Source organism: Schistocerca cancellata, chromosome 1, assembly GCF_023864275.1.
Source record: "Schistocerca cancellata isolate TAMUIC-IGC-003103 chromosome 1, iqSchCanc2.1, whole genome shotgun sequence".
In the NCBI taxonomy this organism is placed as follows: domain Eukaryota; kingdom Metazoa; phylum Arthropoda; class Insecta; order Orthoptera; family Acrididae; genus Schistocerca; species Schistocerca cancellata.
In genome coordinates this window covers 1,255,421,581-1,255,442,190 of record NC_064626.1, presented here as the reverse complement: position 1 = coordinate 1,255,442,190, position 20,610 = coordinate 1,255,421,581, and positions in this window count along the sequence as shown.

The window sequence follows — 20,610 nt, the reverse complement described above, 5'->3', positions numbered from 1 at the left end:
GCCACAACCTCTTCGCGATTGGTTGGAAGAACATTGTGGACAATTTGAGCGAAGGATGGCCACACAGATCGCCCGACTTGGATCTCATCAAACATTTATGGGACATAGGAGAGCGATCAGTTCACGCACAAAATTCTGCACCGCAACACTTCGGCAATTATGGTCGGATATAGAAGCGTCTTTCATTACTAATCAAAACGTCCTCGGTCCCGTGTTCGAAACCCGTTACCGCTTAAATTCTGATTAATAATCAGTACTGGAGGCGGGAGACTTCCGGCATAAGAAGTCACCCTCATTCTGCCAACGGGCTTGCCAAAGTGGGAGGAGGAGCCGACAGGGCACCCTTGCCCTTGGGATGGGAAACTGCCCTTAAAGGCGGAAGAATCAGCAATGATCAACGGCATGAGGATGCAAAGGGCAACTGAAACCACTTCATTAAAGACACATAACGTATATCCACAGGATAGATGGCCTGTCAATTTAAAAAGTGTCAAGATGATCTCTCCAACGGCAAAAGATTCCGCAATGGTCCACCATTCGGATGGCCGAGAGGGGACTACCAAGGGGGAGGTGACCGTGAGAAATAAATTCAATAACCAAACAAAGCATAACGTTTTACGAGTCAAGTGTGGAATGTCAGAAGCTCTAACGTGGTAGGGACGCTATAAAATCTTAAAACGGAAATGCAAAGGCCTAATCTAGATACAGTAGGGGTCAGACAAAGATTTCTGGTCAAATGAGTATAGGGTAATATCTAAAGCAGCTTGAAATTGTATAAAGTGAGTAGAATTCCTTATGAATAGCACGATAGGGCAGATAGTGTGTTACTGTGAACAGTTCAATGATACGATTGTTCTTATCAGAATCGTCAGCAAAATAACATCGACAACAATAGCTCAGGTATATATGCCGACGTCACAAGCTGAAGATGAGGAGATAGAGAAAGTATATGAGGATATTGAGATGGTGATACAGAACGTAATTGGAGATGAAAATTTAATAGTCATGGGGGACTGAAATATAGTTGTAAGGGGAAGGGGTAAAAGAAAAGGTTACAGGACAATATGGGCTTGGGACAAGGAATGGGAGAGGAGAAAGGCTAATTGAGCTCTATAATAAACTTTAGCTAATAATGGGGAATACTCTGTTCAAGAATCACAAGAGGAGGAGGTATACTTGCAAAAGTCAGACAGAGATTCCAAAATCAGATACTGGGCTGTAATATGTAGCCAGGATCGCATACAGAATCAGATGACAATGCAGTAGTGATGTAGAGTAGGCTGAAGTTTAAGAGATTAGTCAGGAAGTATCAATATGCAAAGAAGTACTAAGGAATGACGAGATACACTTGAGTTCTCTAAGGCTATAAATACAGCAATAAGTAATATGTCAGTAGAAAGTACAGATAAAGAGGAATGGAAATCACTAAAAAGGGCAATTACAGAAGCTGTAAAGAAAAACGTAGATACAAAGAAGGTAACTGCGAAGAAACCTTGGGTAACAGAAGAAATACTTCACTTGGTCGATGAATGAAGGGAGTACAAAAATTTTCCGGGAAATTCAGGACTACATATATACAAGTCACTGAGGATTGAAATAAATAGGAAGTGAACGGAAGCTAACACGAAACTGCTGCACGAAAAGTGTAATGAAATCGAAAAAGAAATGATTGTCGGAAGGACTGGCTCAGCATGTAAGAAAGTCAAAACAACCTTCAGTAAAATTAAATGCAATGGTGGTAACATAAAAAGTGCAATAGGAATTCCCCTGTTAAATGCAGTGGAGAGAGCGGATAGGTGGAAACAGTACACAGAAGGCCTTTATGAGGGGTTAGATTTGTCTCATGTGATAGAAGAAGAAACAGGCATCGATTTAGAGGAGATATTGCATTCAGTATTAGAATCAGAAGTTAAGAGAGTTTTGGAGGACTTAAGATCGAATAAGACGGAAGAGATGGATAACAGTTCATCAGAATTTCTAAAATAATTTATAGAAAGTTGCAACAAAACGACTATTCACGCTGGGGTGTGGAATGTATGAATCTGGCGACTTACCATCTCATTTTCGGGAAAATATGATCCACACAATTCCGAAGACAGCAAGAGCTGACAAGTGCGAGAATAGTCGAACAATCAGCTTAACAGCTCATGAATCCAAGTTGCTGAGAAGGATAACTTGCAGAAGAATGGAAAAGAAAATTGAGGAAGTGTTAGATGACGATCAGCTTGGCTTTAGCAAAGGTAAAGGCATCAGAGACGCAGTTCTGATAATTACGTGATTGATAATGGAAGCAAGACTAAAGAAAAGTCAAATCACTTTCATAGGATTTGTCGAACTGGAAAAAGCATTGGACAATGTAAAATGGTGCAAGATGTTCGAAATTCTGAGAAAAATTGGGATAAGATACAGGGAGAAACAATAATAAGACTGGACAACCAAGAACGATGTGCTCAGTTTAGAAACCGTGTAAGACAAGGAAGTCTTTCAACCCAACTGTTCATTCTGTATATCGAAGAAACAATGATAGAATTAAATAAGGTTCAGGAGTGGATTTAAAATTGTAGGTGGAAGGATATCAATGATACGAGTCGCTGACGACAGTGCCATCCTGAGTGATAGTGAAGAAGAATTACATGGTCTGCTGAATGGAATGAACAGTCTAATGATTACAGAATAAGGACTGAGATTAACTCGAAGAAAGACGAAAGTAATGAGAAGTAGCAGAAATGAGAACAGCGAGAAACTTAACATCAGAATCGATGGTCACGAAATAGATGAAGTTAAGGAATTCTGCTAGGCAGTAAACTAACGAGTGACGGACGGAGCAAGAAGGAAAAATGGTTCAAATGGCTCTGAGCACTATGGGACTCAACATCAGAGGTCATCAGTCCCCTAGATCTTAGAACTACTTAAACCTAACTAACCTAAAGACATCACACACAGCCGTGCCCGAGGCAGGATTCGAACCTGCGCCGTAGCGGTCGCGCGGTTCCAGACTGAAGTGCCTAGAACCGCTCGGCCACACCAGCCGGCAGCAAGAAGGACATCAAAAGCAGAGTAGCACTGGCAGAACGGGCATTCCTCGCCAAGAGAAGTCTACTAGTATCAAACATGGGCCTTAATTTGAGGAAGACATTTCTGAGATTGTATGTCTGGAGTACAGCATTGTGTGGCAGTGGAACATGGACTGTGGGAAAACCAGAACAGAAGAGAATCGAAGCATTTGAGATGTGGTGCTACAGACGGATGTTGAAAATTAGGTGGACTGATAAGGTAAGGAATGAGAAGGTTATGCACAGAATCGGAGGGGAAAGGAATATGTGAAAAACACTGCTAAGGAGAATGGACAGCGTGATAGGACATCTATTAAAACATGAGGGAATGACTTCCATGGTAGAGTTGGGAGATCCACTCCTGAACTGATTCATAGAGTTGAATCTTTCAAAGGAATGAACAATCAGTGATTCAGAAAAAAAGAACGGTAGCTCCAAACGTTTCCCACAGCAGAGAGAGAGAGAGTCCGAGCAGATCAGCGGGGCCTCCGCTGGTCGGAGCACACTGCACGCCACACAACACAGCCAGCGCCAGCCTCTGCCCTGCTTCTGCCTTGGCTGCCTGCATTGTGCAGTGCCCCATTGGATTTTGTGTTTCACATATGCCGTGCCTCTGCCGCATGCAGTGTCTGGCGCACCTAACTTAGCATCGCACTCCGTCAGCGATCGTTTCAGTCGCACGTCCTGCCCTCTGGGCAGTTGATGCGAGCAACAGGACAAAGAGCCTCCTAGCGGAGAACATAAGAACTACTTGCAACAACCTGCTCACAAGAGAACGGACGATTTGTCTCGGAGCGGGTGACTGGTGGCCGTTCACCGCTCCCCCCGCCCTCGGAACTCGCCCGCTCAACGCTCACCCCACCGTTCTCGACTCTAGCCAGAGCGTTGAGCAAAGCAACTAAGGTGTCACTCTGGTCTCTGCGGTCTTAGATCACGCAGTAATACAGCTCGCGGCTCGACCTGCTTGACTCAGCGCCTCTGCATCGGAGTTCGTCTCTACTGGATATTGTTCTTGGTAGTAATACCCGTACGTATATTACATAATTATGTTATGTATACATCATTTGTTTTTATTTTATTTTTATTTGTTTAAACTGATCGGATTAGGTTCATGACGACTCCTCTTACTATAGGATTTTTTATTATTGACACTCGAATTTACACTTTAATTACGAGAAAAATGTGATACATCAATATTTTATGACTATTTCACCTTTGACCATGATAATGGCTACAAAGCCAAAACCACGATAGTGCAAAATAAATAAATAATGAAAAACTTTGTCATATCGTAGAAATTTCAATAAACAATACAAAATTCTTACTCATTATCTGTGTTACTTCAAAATAGGATCAAATAAGATCAAAATACAGGTATAGTACTGGAATAAACCAAGTTTAAAGGGCAATGTGCCTTCCATTTATTTTCTATTGTGAATGAGTGGTGAGTCATGAAAAAGAGCTAGTTCATTTCAGGGAGTGAACAGTTCTGATCTGATCTCTGAAAAGAACAGTTTTGCCCATCTGTATTCCATGGTACTGGAGCGAGCCGTAGAGGGCAAAAACTAAAGAGGAAGACAGAGATTGGAATGCATTCAGCAAATACGTGAGGGCATAGGTTTGCAAATGCTACTGTGAGAGAGGCTGAAATAAGAGATGAATACGTGGTGGGCTGCGTCAAACCAGTCAGAAGACTGATGGCTCAGGAAATAAAAAAGAATAGAAGCAACGTGGCTCAAATATTTGTGCAGGGAACTTGAAACGACTTGTTGAGTCCATGCAACGTAGAGTTGCTGCACTACACCGGGCAAAAATTGGAACTTTGCAATTGCCCTTCTACAGTATGACGAACGTTTAAATAACATTCAATACAGGGCTATTACAAATGATTGAAGCGATTTCATAAATTCACTGTAGCTCCATTCATTGACATATGGTCACGACACACTACAGATATGTAGAAAAACTCCTAAAGTTTTGTTCGGCTGAAGCCGCACTTCAGGTTTCTGCCGCCAGAGCGCTCGAGAGCGCAGTGAGACAAAATGGCGACAGGAGCCGAGAAAGCGTATGTCGTGCTTGAAATGCACTCACATCAGTCAGTCATAACAGTGCAACGACACTTCAGGACGAAGTTCAACAAAGATCCACCAACTGCTAACTCCATTCGGCGATAGCGAAGAAACGGTTGAACGCGTGCGGGCAAGTTTCACGTGTGGCTCATGCCACAACTGGAGACCGACAGCGCCGACTTCATCTTTCAACAGGATGGTGCTCCACCGCACTTCCATCATGATGTTCGGCATTTCTTAAACAGGAGATTGGAAAACCGATGGATCGGTCGTGGTGGAGATCATGATCAGCAATTCATGTCATGGCCTCCACGCTCTCCCGTCTTAACCCCATGCGATTTCTTTCTGTGGGGTTACGTGAAAGATTCAGTGTTTAAACCTCCTCTACCAAGAAACGTGCCAGAACTGCGAGCTCGCATCAACGATGCTTTCGAACTCATTGATGGGGACATGCTGCGCCGAGTGTGGGAGGAACTTGATTATCGGCTTGATGTCTGCCGAATCACTAAAGGGGCACATATCGAACATTTGTGAATGCCTGAAAAAACTTTTTGAGTTTTTGTATGTGTGTGCAAAGCATTGTGAAAATATCTCAAATAATAAAGTTATTGTAGAGCTGTGAAATCGCTTCAATCATTTGTAATAACCCTGTATTTATGTGATACTATCAGCATCGCACGTCTATCTGACGAATCTCTAAGAAGCCGTACATCTACCAGTCTGCAGTGTCCGACACTCCATGTCTGTCTGCCTTTTTTCCAGCGAAGAGCACATCATCTCGCCCTAGCGAAGAGAGAAAGCTACCAGAACCTTATAGAAGACTCTTTCGCGAGATATGAAGAGCCAATTATTGCTTCGCCTAAAAAATTTTGCGGTAAAGCTCGCTTCTTCGCTTCTCGGCCTGCACGCGCTCCACGCGTCACATAGGGCAGACAGGAATGTGCCTGTATTCGTTCCATCCGTATTTTTAATGTGCCCCTGTCCTAATATTGTTCCACGACGCTCCCTGCCCTCCTCCAGGAAAGCAGAGCCGAAATTCGTCCACGCTCAGCTAACTTGACTTTTCGTGCATTGCAGTGAACCAGCACAGAGTAGCGACTGCTGATAATAAAGGGCACTTTTAAAATAACATAAAATACAGACTCATACTCTGGGTGTCGACATTCCTAAGTCGGATAAGAAACAGGCGACATATTAATATGCTACCAAGGTAAGTTTATGACTTCTAAAATTAATGAAAGAGGTACCAAAATCAGCGTATGGCTTTAAGCAGTTTCCAGCATTTTCTACCGTTTTTGTTGTGAGATGTGAGGTTGTACTACATGGAGCCTTTGTTAATGTTTCGAGTTCTTCATATTTAAGTCCTGTATAATGTGTTAAAGCTACTCTGAGGACATTGGTAACGTTAAAGCTATTCTGAGGATATTGGCAAGTCTTCACTTGCAGAGTTTTATGCTGGATAGAATTTCGTACATTTTCTTCAAATACTTACATAAAGTGTGGACGATTAAGCCATACCTCGTCAGTCGTGCAGCATCTTGCACCTTAAAACAGAAGAAGGTCTTTATAACATGGAACACGTGATATCTTCAAATGAGTTTTTTTAAAGTCTCAACAATTTTAAATGACTCGAAAAAGTAAGTTTGTATTAATTAGGAATAGTTTATATTTCACAATGTTTTAAATTTGTAAATGGTTTTCAATGTTGTTGCTTCGTAATTTAATTTCACTTACTGATATTGGTATGTATCAGAGTAATAATGCAGCCGGTAGACTATTAAATACAGCTTTCACAAGTGTGTCACGATTGCAGCACTTTTGAATCTGAATATAATATGTGTTCCCAGGTGCATGCCCATGTTGTACCTTGCAACAGTTTTCCACATTTGGAAGAACTTCGCTTTTCCGTAATCTTTTTTTTTTTAATTTTAGAAGCACAAATAAAGTGAATGCCTTCTTTTCAAAACGGAATGAGAAAATATATTAAACTTTGTAACCTCCCCGCAAAAATATTAAAGTGAAAAGGATTGAATAGAATTGCAACTAGTGCCAAATGTTAGCTTCCCACAGTAACAAAACTCAATGATAATAAAAATGTGCAAAAATGTTAAGTCCTCACAAAATTAACGCTAAAATGAACCTGATAAATTTTATAAGGGCAGCCGCGCTGACCCTCGGCCCTGTGCAATTATTAAATCTGAACAAAAAAACCAAAATTCTTACATCGGTAAACTCTCTCAATATTTGCTCTTGTTTTTCGGCACAGCTGCGTGCAATGCTGACCCATGTTTAATTTTGATTCTTGGAGGAAAAGCATAGGAAATATTGTTTCAATTGTAATGATTCTTTTCTTAAAAACGATTGCTTTGAAAACGAAATTATTATTGGGGCATTTCTTGAACAAATTAATTACAATTACCATAGATTATTAGCTGAGCCCAACGCTGCTTCATTACCTTATTTAACAATATACCTCGTCCTGAATCGTGACCAGAGACCCATGTCGACGCCCGCCGACTCCTCACACACAACTCCGACTGAGTACAACTCGCAACTGAACTGAACTCTCGCGCGGTCAAGCGCAGACTAGCAACGATAAATAACTCTCTGGTCAGAGATTCAGTCATGCCTCGCCATCGCTGTCAATGAATACACTGAATACATACGTGTTTCAACTTCTATTACAGCGATGGCTAGAGGCGACAACCTGATAAATGTTCCATCACTCTTCCCTAAACAGCGTTCCGCCTTATGAACTTCAGTTTATACAGCCCTAAGGTAACACAGAAGAAATAAAATGAAAACACTATCTTGTGCCCATAATAATGTGAATGGACAGTATTTCTATTTATGGGCTGAGTCTCTGGTAGTGACACTGTGGCACAATAGATGTGAGGTCATCCTGTGTCGAGAAGGTAAAACGGGTCTATTGTTTTCAGTGTTTGGAAACGCGGCGGGAAGTGTGTGCGTGTGCCTGCCCGCGTTTGTGTCTGTGTGTGGGAGGGGGGGGGGGGGGAGAGAGAGAGAGAGAGAGAGGTGTTAACGCTGGCGGCGAAGCGAAGCTGCTGACGGCTGCAGCGGCCGTCAGCACGCGCCACGTATCGTGACGTATCGGCGCCGCCGGCTGCGCACCGGAGCGGATGGAAGCGCTCGCAGTGCCCCTGCCGGCCGCTGAACGCATCACTTAAACGCGCAGAGCTGGCGGTAAAGCGCGGGGCAGACGCGGCGATGTGGCGATCCACAACACTGCCGCTGCGCGAGCGCGGCTGGGCCACCCTGTAATTGACGATGCACCGCAGCTCTAGCAGCTGCGACCGCGCTCTGCGTCTGACACCAGCATCGCTGTCACCCACTCGCAGATTATTCTTTTTTAAAGGAAATCATACCGAAAACATTTGTCTTTGTTTCAATACCCGTCCTCTCCAGGATATCCGAAGGGAGGAGTGTTTTAACACGGAATAAATTTGCACTGACAAGGGGAGGCCGCCAATTGTGAAATTCAGATTCCATTCATACTGCGCACAATAAAAGCTCATGGCCAGAGGTGTAATGTGGCAAAGCACTAAGGTGCACTTCTCAGCCGTTGTCGAGAAAATCGACAGTTAAAAGAAACCGTTGCTGTGAAATACTCACTACGATTTATAATTTCCTACAGTGTCGTAGCGCAGCGGTAAGTAACCTGTAATTAATTTTAGTTTGTTTTATTACTTTTAAATGTCAGTTGAAAATTATGTATTACTGTGGAATGTTATGACTAATAATAAAAAAAAAGTAAGCGCTCGGGTTCGTAATCCGAAGGTCGCCAGATCGAATCTCGCGCCATGCAACCTTTTTTTTAGTATTTGTTTTTTGTAATATATATATATATCTCGTGGGGTCTTTACTCTAATTCGAAACTTTTGACCGTTTGACTTACACTATACGTATTCGCTTCGGAATATCGTTTCTACGTCTTCCGTTAACTACACGTGCAAACATTATGAAGACAATTAATAACTTTTGTGAAATACAACTTTGTTTGCGGAAAACATAATCATGTTCGAAGTCGCCAGTCTTTCCACGACAAACGACTTTCATCAACTTATTATATGCATAATTGTTGCAACTGATTGCCGGGAATTTTATATATATATATATATATATATATATATATATATATGAATTACAAAAAACAAATACAAAAAAAAGTTGCATGGCCCGAGATTCGATCTGGCGACCTTGAGATTACGAACCCGAGCGCTTACCGCTGCGCCACGACGCAGTGGGAATCCACAAACCGTAGACAGTATTTCACCACAACTGTTTCTTTTAACTGTCGATTTTCTCGACAACGGTTGAGAAGTGCATCTTGGTGCTTTGCCACATTACACCTCTGGCCATGAGCTTTTATTATGCGCAGTATGAATCGAATCTGAATTTCACAATTGGCGGCCTCCCCTTGTGAGATGGATTCTGGACATCTTCTGTAGATTGTTTTGCGTTTCCCAGGGTGCACCTGCCGGCTAAACCCGACGGAGGCGGTCTACGTTACAATCGAAACTCGACATAACGAATATTTATAAAAAAAAGATAAACAGATAAATTAATAGCAAGAGCTACAGCATTTGAAATTAAAAATATCAGATACCCTGAAGATGAATGGCTGCTTAATGGAAAAAGAAAGCAATCAAATCTTAGGACCACGACGTTCAGATTTTGAAGATGCAGTTGAACCATTCAGAACTGCAATAAGTCAGCTAGATAACTTCTTACATACATTCGACAAAGCAGAATAATAATATTAGAAGTTGTCAACATAAATAATTCAAGTTGTTCAGGTTAAAGAAATCCAAGATATTTTTTCTGTTTTTTAGTCATCAGTCATCTGATTGGTTTGATGAGGCCAGTACAAATCTCCGAGTACACTTGCACCCTACGTCCTCAATAAATTTTTCGTTGCGTATATTACAATCTTTGTATTCTCCTAAAGCTTTTACCCTGAACATCTCTCATATCTCAATACATGCCCTATCATCATCTCTGTTTTTCCTGTCAGTCTTTCATACGTTCCTTTCTTGTGCCTGCCAAATGGACATGTATTGCGTGCGTCTCATTCGCCGTTTGTTTTGCAGGCGTCGCCCTCTTCTGTAGTGCTATGGCGGATTCTGCTGGTGTGCTCAAGGTCCACCTTACATTTTACATGTTTTTATGACTGATAGATCACACATCCAGTTACTGTTGCATCCATTTTCCATGTTATATGGCTTTATGACCGAGGGCTTACATTTCCAGCGGGGTCACTCATATTAATTTCTCAACCAAGGGCAGTTTTTTTTCTTAAATAATTCGAAACTGGTTGCTGTAGTACCCTGCCATAGTGAAATGGAATAATTTGACCTCTTAGCAACAAATAATCCAGAGTTCAGAACGAGCATCAAAATCGATTCAGAGATTAGTGAACACAGGGTTGTCGTAGCGAAATTGAATACTGTAATCCCCAAATCCTCGAACAATGAGCGAAAAGTATACCTATTCAAAAAACCAGATAAAAATTCACTTGACGCCTTCCTGAGAGACAATCTCCACTCATTCCAAATTAATAATATAAGTGTAGACCAGATGTGGCTTAAATTCAAAAAAATAGTATCGGGAGCAATTGAGAGATTTATACCAAATAAATTAACAAACGACGGAGCTGATCATCCTTGGTACACAAAACGGGTTAGAAAACTGTTGCAGAAACAACGAAACAAGCTTGCCAAATTTAAACAGACGCAAAATCCCCAGGATTGGTGATCTTTTACAGAAACTCGAAATTTAGCACGGACTTCAATGCGAGATGCCTATAATAGTTTCCATGACGAAACTTTGTCTCGAAACCTAGCAGAAATCCAAAGAGATTTTGGTCCTATGTGAAGTATGTTAGTGGCGAGAAATAATGAATGCTTTCTCTGCGCGATAGCAATGGAGATACTATCGAAGACAGTGCTGCCAAAGCAGAGTTACTAAACACAGTCTTCCCAAATGCCTTCACAAAAGAAGACAAAGGAAATATCCCAGAATTCGAATCTAGAACAACTTCCAATATGAGTAACGTAGAAGTAAATATCCTCGGAGTAGTGAAGCAACTTAAATCACTTAGTAAAAGCAACCCTTCTGGTCCAGGCTGTGTACCAATTAGGTTCCTTTCGGAGAATGCTGAGGCATTAACTCTATACTTAACAATCGTATTCAACCGTTCGCTCGACGAAAGATCCGTACCCAAGAACTGGAAAGTTAAAAAGGTCACAACAATATTCAAGAAAGGTAGTAGGAGTAATCCATTAAATTACAGGCCCATATCGTTAACGTCGATATGCAGCAGGATTTTGGAACATATATTGTGTTCGAATATTATGAATTACTTCGAATAAAACGGTCTTTTGACACACAGTCAACATGGGTTTAGAAAACGTCGTCCCTGTGAAACACAACTAGCTCTCTATTCACATGAAGTGTTGAGTGCTATTGACAAGAGATTTCAGATAGATTCCGTATTTCTGGATTTCCGGAACTCTTTTGACATTGCACCACACAAGCGTTTCGTAGTGGAATTGCATGCTTATGGAATATCATCTCAGTTATGTGACTGGATTTGTGATTTCCTGTTAGAGAGGTCACTGTTCGTAGTAAACTCGTCGAGTAAAACAGAAGTGCTTTCTGGCGTTCCCCAAGGTAGAGTCATAGGCCCTTTGTTGTTCTTTATCTATATAAGCGATTTGGGAGACAATCTGAGCAGCCGTCTTCAGCTGTTTGCAGATGACGCTGTCGTTTATCGACTAATAAAATCATCAGAAGATCAAAACAAACTGCAAAACGATTTCGAAAAAATATCTGAACCTAAATAACGAAAAGTGTGAGGTCATTCACATGAGTGCTAAAAGGAACTCGTTAAACTTCGGTTACATGATAAATCAGTTAATCTAAAAGCCGTAAATTCAACTAAATACCTAGGCATTACAATTACGAACAACTTAAAAAAGAACACATAGAAAATGTTGTGGGGAAGCCTAACCAAAGGCTGCGTTTTACTGGAAGGACACTTAGAAAATGTAACAGACCTACTGAGGAGACTACTTACATTACAGTTGTCCGTCCTCTTTCAGAATACTGCTGCGCGGTGTGGGATCCTTACCAAATAGGACTGACGGAGTAGATCGAAAAAGTTGAAAGGAAGGCAGCACGTTTTTTATTATCGCGAAATATGGGAGAGAGTGTCACAGAAATGATACAGGATTGCGGCTGGACATCAGTAAAACAAAGGGGTTTTTCGATGCGACGGAATCTTATCACGAAATTCCAATCATCAACTTTCTCCTCCGAATGTGAAAATATTTTGTTGACAACTACTTACATAGGGAGGATCTATCACCACGATAAAATAAGGGAAATCAGAGCTCGTACGGAAAGATATAGGTGTTCATTCTTTTCGCGCGCTATACGAGATGGGAATAATAGAGAATTATGAAGTTGGTTGGATGAACCCTCTGCCAGGCACTTAAATGTGATTTGCATAGTATCCATGTAGATGATGTAGATGTGATGCACTCTTCTGTTCTGGTTTACCTACAGTCCATGATGCACTACTATAGGATGCTGTGCGCTAGTGTGCATTTTCAGGAATTCCTTCCCCAAACTAAAGCCTATGATAGCTTTTGGTCAGGACTGCCCCCTATGCTGGTGCTTGTCTGTTTTTATGTCCTCCCTGCTTAGTCCGTCACGTATTAGTTAGCTTCCAAGGTAGCAGAATGATTTAACGTCGTCTAGTTTGTGGTCACCAGTTTTGATGTTAGGAAGAAATCATTAAATCACTTCAACACAAGAACGAGACAACTGCTATTCAGTGGATACCACAGCACTGAGGCTTAGATGGAAATGAAGAGCCCATTTTTTAAAAAAATACAGAGCAGATGACTGTCTTGAAGCTTTTATTAACACCTCTGTTACAGATGCAGTACAGTCAAACTCTGACTTGCTAAGCAGGCTCATGCTCATTTTGACAGTCACCTGCGATTACTCTATAAAGCATGCATTGCCATTGTGTTGCTCCTTATTAAGATCAGGCACTTTCAATGCAGTCTCAGTAGCTCAGGCTTGAAAATGAACCAGCTGGTTCAGTTGTGATCTGCTAAGAAACTCTTCATGAAATACAATAAAACTTGCCGGTCCTGTATCAACAAAATGTTGAAACTGAAAAACAACAGATAGTAATTCAAAATTAAAAACATTGTATTAGAAGCAAGAAGTCCAATGACGATAAGTGGACGATTAGGTGGACTGATAAGGTCAGAAATGCAGGATAGGCGAGGGAAGGAATATATGGAGAACAGTGACATCAAGAAGGAACACGATGACAGCTCAACTTCCATGGTAGCAGATGGAGCTTTAGAGCGTAGATACTGCAGAGAAAGGTAAAGCTTCAAATATATCAAGCAAAAAACGGCGGAAGTAGGTTGTAAGTGCAACTCTGAGTTGAACTCTGAGGAGAGCAACTCGCATGGGCCGCATCAAACCACACAGAACACAGATGACTGAAGAAAGAAAAAAAAAGAGCTGGGGGAAGTGTGCAGAAACGCGGAAGGTGGTTAGATTTAGTCAAAGAAGTCTGAATTGACACTTCATCGCTCTTTGGCGACAGGGAATCGCAAGAGAAGTGGAGGTCTTGGTGCTCGATACGTGGCGTCACAATCGAGGTGACAGTGGGAAAAGCAAAAGTCAGGTATGGATCGTGTTTCAACACGCTGCACGACATTTTGACAACGATGAAGCTCGCCAGTTCAGTGCCTGCCCACAAGCATTCATAAAGCCGACCTAACCGACACAGCAGTGGAAATGTTACAGCTGCGTGAGGCCAATCCAAATGATTGATTAGCCGTCAAATCACCAACTGACGAGTGTTGGCTGCACCTCCATGAACCCGAGACAAATGATCAAAGCGAGATTGAAGCGAAGACCCAACTACCATGTGGCAAGATGATGGTGATTGTTTCTTCGAACTACCATATTGTGATGCTAAGAGATCATGCTCGACACGGCAGACCATCACAGAAGCATACTATCGAAAACTGAAGAGATTAAGGGACGAAGCGTCGCGGGAATTTGTCAGTGGGACGTTTTTGCTCTACGACATAATATAATAGCTCCACTCTGAAAGCTATGCCCTGTTGGCTGGGAGTAATAGTCTTGCCGTACACAGCAGGGCTTTATTTGTACACGCGTAACACTTGGTACACATCGCAGGGTTTCTGCAGCTCATCTTGTTTCTAAAGTTGAATGCTCCTCTCACAAAAAAGACTGCTTTCGGTCGTGCTTCTGTATGTGAAATGTTGCAGTAGTGTTGTTAGGAAAATGCCGCGCGGTTGACTGGAATACAATCTTTGAAATTCTGAAGGTAGCGTGGGGTAAAATAAAGGGAACGAAAGGCTTTTTACAAGTTGTGCAGAAACCAGGCGACAGTTATAGGAGTCTAGGGGGGTGAAAGGGAAGCACTGGTTGAAAAGGGAGTGAGACAGGGTTGTATCCAATCTTTGATGTTACTGTGTTTGTGCATTGGCAGGCACTAAAGGAAGCCAACGAAAATCTATAGTAGGAATTCAAGTTCAAGTAGAAGAAATATAAACTTTGAGGTTTTACGATGACACTTATTTCTGTCAGAGACAGCAAAGGACTTGGAACAGCAGTAGAACATTATCTTGAAAGGAGGCTGTAATTTGAATATCAGCAAAAGCAAAAAGACGATAATGGAGTATAGTCGAATTAAATCAGCTGATTCTCAGGGAATTACATTAGGAAACGAGACACTAAAAGTAGCGGATGAGTTTTGCTTCTTGAGCAGCAAAATAAATAATGGTGGCCGAAGTATAGAAGGAAAAAAATGTAGATGGGCAGTGGCAAGAAAACCGTTTCTGAAGAAGAGACATTTGCTAATATCGAATACCGAGTTAAGTGTTAGGAAGTCTTTTCTGAAGAAATTTGGAGTGTAGTCTTTTATGACATAGAAACATGGCTGATAAACAATTCAGATAGGAAAAGAATATAAGCTTTTGACATGCGTTGCTACTGATGATTATGTGGGAAGATTACGTAACTAAAGAGAAGGTACTGAATAGATCTGAGAGAAAAAGTTTTGTGACATTTTTTTTAAAGAATGGAAGGCCTAGTTGATAGGACAAATCGTGAGACATCAAGGGGTCATAAATTTGGCATTGGAGGGAAGTGTGTGGCGGGGGGGGGGGGGGGATAAAATTGTAGAGGAAGCTCAAGAGCTGGATGCAGTAAACAGGTTCAAATGCATGTAGGCTGCAGTAATTATGCGCAGATGAAGAGTTTGCATGGGACAGAGTAGTGAGAAGAGCTGCATGAAAACAGTGGCTGAAGAAAAGAACAACAACATGATCACAGAATCAGCATCAACTATCACTTTAACTATTCTTGACATTTAGCATACATCAGCTCAAGATGTTAATGATGGTCATCACATACGCGACCGCACGCGATTGATGTTGCCACCCAGCTCTTTCTGTCAGAGACAGTGGAGTTTCTCGGTCATGCGCTTTGACTAATCAGCGGCAAGGAAGAACAACGCTCCGAACAGCCAGTCTGAATTTGAAGACGCTGGGGCCAACTGAAATTTAAAGCCTTAGCTCGCAACGACAACGGCACAGTATCGCAATATTCTATCCTGATAGTCGGGGTAGTGACATATTGCACAACATTACGATTTATTTTATACTTTTTTCCCAGTGCACACAGATACACAGTTACACATGATTTTTCTTTGGGGTGCCATAGTTTATGTCCAACCCACGTATTCCCTCGACATGGCGCTCGGTAACATCCTATTTCATCAGATGAAGGACTTAAAGTTGACTTTCGACTTGGAACGTTTTCTGGATTATTGGTTTGTCCAAGTGCTCCCCAACTGTTCGTGTAATTAAGCTGTAATTCATTTAATTTCTTAATTTTGTCAGTAGCCAAAATGCAGACTTCCTCTCTCTTTCCTTGTGCCTGTGACCCACAATCTGCAGGGTCGGCATGGTTGTCGTCTTGATTTGGCAAGGTTAACTGAACGGGTGGCCGGATGCCCTTCCTGTCTCCAAGCCAAAATGCAGACTCTCTAAGCTAAATCTCCACCATGTCGTCGAGAAAAATCTGTTGTACTGAATACTTAATATGTACCATGTGTCTAAGGAATCCCGTTATGCCTGGGTCAAAGTAGTATACCGGAGTACATACATACAAAAATACGTAGCCAGCGCGTCTGTGCACGCATCACCGTGCGTTAAGCACATGTCTACCGGTCTCTCTGTGCTTAAGTGGTCTCCCTGTGCTTACTTCTTGTGGGGCATCTCAGAAGTTACTCTATTTGAAATATTCCCTCTGCCGTTTTGCAACATTCATCATTACTAATACACCGACGCTTGCACAAAAGAGACGTGATTATTCCACATAAACCTTTCCCCTTGTGGTAATGTCTGGGTTCCATGGCGGCGATTTCAGTGGGACTAGAGATACTCTTGAACCATGCCCAATTCAGTGTCCGTTAAACTCTGAACAGCTCTTGTGATGGCTTCCGAGCCCATATCATAACATGTTGTGGGTTCCTTCCCAGCTCTTGCACAGCACCAATGCTTCTCGTCAGATTCAAAGTAGGGATACCAGAAAAATGACTATCAATTCCCACAATTGCACATGCTAAGAACTTCGTGGACACCTTATAAAGAAATACGAACACTATCATCATGTAGTAATAGAATCCAATACGTTGTTCTCGATGGTGAGTGTTCATCGAAGGTAAGGGTATCATCTGGAGTGCCCCAGGGAAGTGTGGTAGGTCCGCTGTTGTTTTCTATCTACATAAATGATCTTTTGGATAGGGTGGGTAGCAATGTGCGGCTGTTTGCTGATGCTGCTGTGGTGTACGGGAAGGTGTCGTCGTTGAGTGACTGTAGGAGGATACAAGATGACTTGGACAGGATTTGTGATTAGTGTAAAGAATGACAGCTAACTCTAAATGTAGATAAATGTAAATTAATGCACATGAATAGGAAAAAGAATCCTGTAATGTTTGAATATTGCATTAGTAGTGTAGCGCTCGACACAGTCACTTCGATTAAATATTTGGTCGTAACACTGCAGAGCGATATGAAGTGGGACAAGCATGTAATGGCAGTTGGGGGGAGGCGGATAGTCGTCTTCGGTTCACTGGTAGAATTTTGGGAAGATGTGGTTCAGCTGTAAAGGAGACCGCTTATAAAACACTAATACAACCTATTCTTGACTACTGCTCGAGTTTTTGGGATCCCTATCAGGTCGAATTGAGGGAGGACATAGAAGTAATTCAGAGGCGGGCTGCTAGATTTGTTACTGGTAGGTTTGATCATCACTCGAGTGTTACGGAAATACTTCAGGAACTCGGGTGGGAGTCTCTAGAGGAAAGGAGGCGTTCTTTTCGTGAATCGCTACTGAGGAAATTTAGAGAACCAGCATTTGAGGCTGACTGCAGTAGAATTTTACTGTCGCCAACTTACATTTCGCGGAAAGGCCAAAAAGACAAGATAAGAGAGATTAGGGCTCGTTCTGTTTGCGAGTGGAACAGGGAGAGAAGATGCCAGTTGTGGTACGAGGTGCCGTCCGCCATGCACCGTATGGTGGATTGCGGAGTACGTATGTAGATGTAGATGTATCAAGTTTGCAGACTGATTTTGTTCGAGGTGTAATTTAAAGTGTGCGACTACTCCTCGCATACAGTTTAATGGCTCCTCCCAGTGTGCGGCGACACACAGGGTACACACACCCCGTTCGGGCAGCTGCGCACTCCTGACAGCCTCCGCATTTTGCATGACCGCTGCCGGCGCCTGTCAGTCCGCATCCCACACAACAGCGGCGTGTCACAGGCAGCCGCGCGCCGCGCTGCAGGGGCCGCGCTCTCCAGCGCAGCGTCCGGCCTGTCCATTAGACACAGCGCAGCGGCGCCCACAACACTGTCACGCCATGTTTCCCGACAAAATGAATGGCGCAGTCGGTAAAATTAAAAGCGATGCCCGCCGACGTAGATCCCCATTTGGACAGGCACGTAGAATGCCGCGGTCCAGATTTCAGAGAAATTAGCGTTGTCAGCTACATCGCTAGTGCCACTGTGTGTACTCTGCTCAACGTACTGGGATGGTGCTTTAGCTAAAGATTTGCGCTACCAGCAACTATGCATTGAATGTGAATAGCGGTGCGCAAATGTATACACGGAACCTCTTCGAAATTTGCTAATGCAAAAGCAAAGGTAATTTAATCTTGAAACACACATTTTTCTTTTAAATTTTGAGAAAACTTTGGAACTAGCTAACTGGACTGAATAACGTGGTATCATTAGTAACTTTAGCTACCCATTACTCATATTAGTGGCACTCGAATATTTATATCGCGAAACAAAAACAGTAAAAAGGACGGGCTGAATAGAAATTAATCAGGACCTATGACAGGGGTGCTCTCCTTCACCCACTACTTTTTTATATGAACAATACTGTTAAAATCTGAAAATGAGAGAATTATTAACGGATGACATCATGTCAATACAATAATCTAAGGGCACTATCAATCACAGAGCGTAAGATAATTATATAGAACGGCATCTAGCAATGCAGTGTTTAAATCAAATGTTTAAAGAATAAAATATTAAATTTTCATTACACAAGAAGAAAGTTCCAGTATAGCAGTTAATTAGTAACTGAGTCAGTGTACATTTTAAGTATCTAACCCCTGACATGCATTATAATTTTAATAAAGATACAGACGAAAAATTTCATATATTTTTCTCAGTATGTGGAACAACAAACAACAATAAATTCGATACTTCGAAACCCGAAAATATATCAAAAATAATAATTATTAATAATATCATTGTCCTCAAGACTTGAGGACAATATTATGGAAATGGAAGAGGATGTAGATGAAGATGAAATGGGAGATACGATACTGCGTGAAGAGTTTGACAGATCACTGAAATACCTGAGTCTAAACTAGGCCCCGGGAGTAGACAACATTTCATTGGAACTACTGACGGTCTTGGGAGAGCCAGTCCTGACTAAACTCTACCATCTGGTGAGCAAGATGTATGAGACAGGCGAAATGCCCTCAAACTTCAAGAAGAATATAATAATTCCAATCCCAAAGAAAGCAGGTGTTGACAGATGTGAAAATTACCGAGCTATCAGTATAATAAGTCACAGCTGCAAAATACTAACGCGAATACTTTACAGACGAATGGAAAAACTGGTAGAAGCCGACCTCGGGGAAGATCAGTTTGGATTCCGTAGAAATGTTGCAACACGTGAGGCAATACTACCCTACGACTTATCTTAGAAAATAGATTAAGAAAAGGCAAACCTTCATTTCTAGCATTTGTAGACTTAGAGAAATCTTTTGACAATGTTGACTGGAATACTCTCTTTAAAATTCTAAAGGTGGTAGGGGTAAAATACAGGGAGCGAAAGGCTATTTATAATTTGTACAGAAACCAGATGGCAGTTATAAGCGTCGAGGGGCATGAAATGGAAGCAATGGTTGGGAAGGGAGTGAGACAGGGTTGTAGCCTCTCCCCGATGTTATTCAATCTGTATATTGAGCAAGCAGTAAAGGAAACAAAAGAAAAATTCGGAGTAGGTATTAAAATCCATGGAGAAGAAATAAAAACTTTGAGGTTCGCCGATGACATTGTAATTCTGTCAGAGACAGCAATGGACTTGGAAGAGCAGTTGAACGGAATGGATGGTGTCTTGAAGGGAGGATATAAGATGAACATCAACAAAAGCAAAACGAGGATAATGGAATGTAGTCGAATTAAGTCGGGTGATGCTGAGGGAATTAGATTAGGAAATGAGACGCTTAAAGTAGTAAATGAGTTTTGCTATTTGAGGAACAAAGTAACTGAGTATGGTCGGAGTAGAGGAGATATAAACTGTAGACTGGCAATGGCAAGGTAGGCGTTTCTGAAGAAGAGAAATTTGTTAACATCGAGTATAGATTTAAGTGTCAGGAAATCGTTTCTGAAAGTATTTGTATGGAGTGTAGCCATGTATGGAAGTGAAACATGGACGGTAAATAGTTTGGACAAGAAGAGAATAGAAGCTTTCGAAATGTGGTGCTACAGAAGAATGCTGAAGATTAGATGGGTAGATCACATAACTAATGACGAAGTATTGAATAGGATTGGGGAGAAGAGGAGTATGTGGCACAACTTGACAAGAAGAAGGGACCGGTTGGTAGGACATGTTTTGAGGCATCAAGGGATCACAAATTTAGCATTGGAGGGCCGCGTGGAGGGTAAAAATCGTAGAGGGAGACCAAGAGATGAATACACTAAGCAGATTCAGAAGGATGTCGGTTGCAGTAAGTACTGGGAGATGAAGAAGCTTGCACAGGATAGAGTAGCATGGAGAGCTGCATCAAACCTGTCTCAGGGCTGAAGACCACAACAA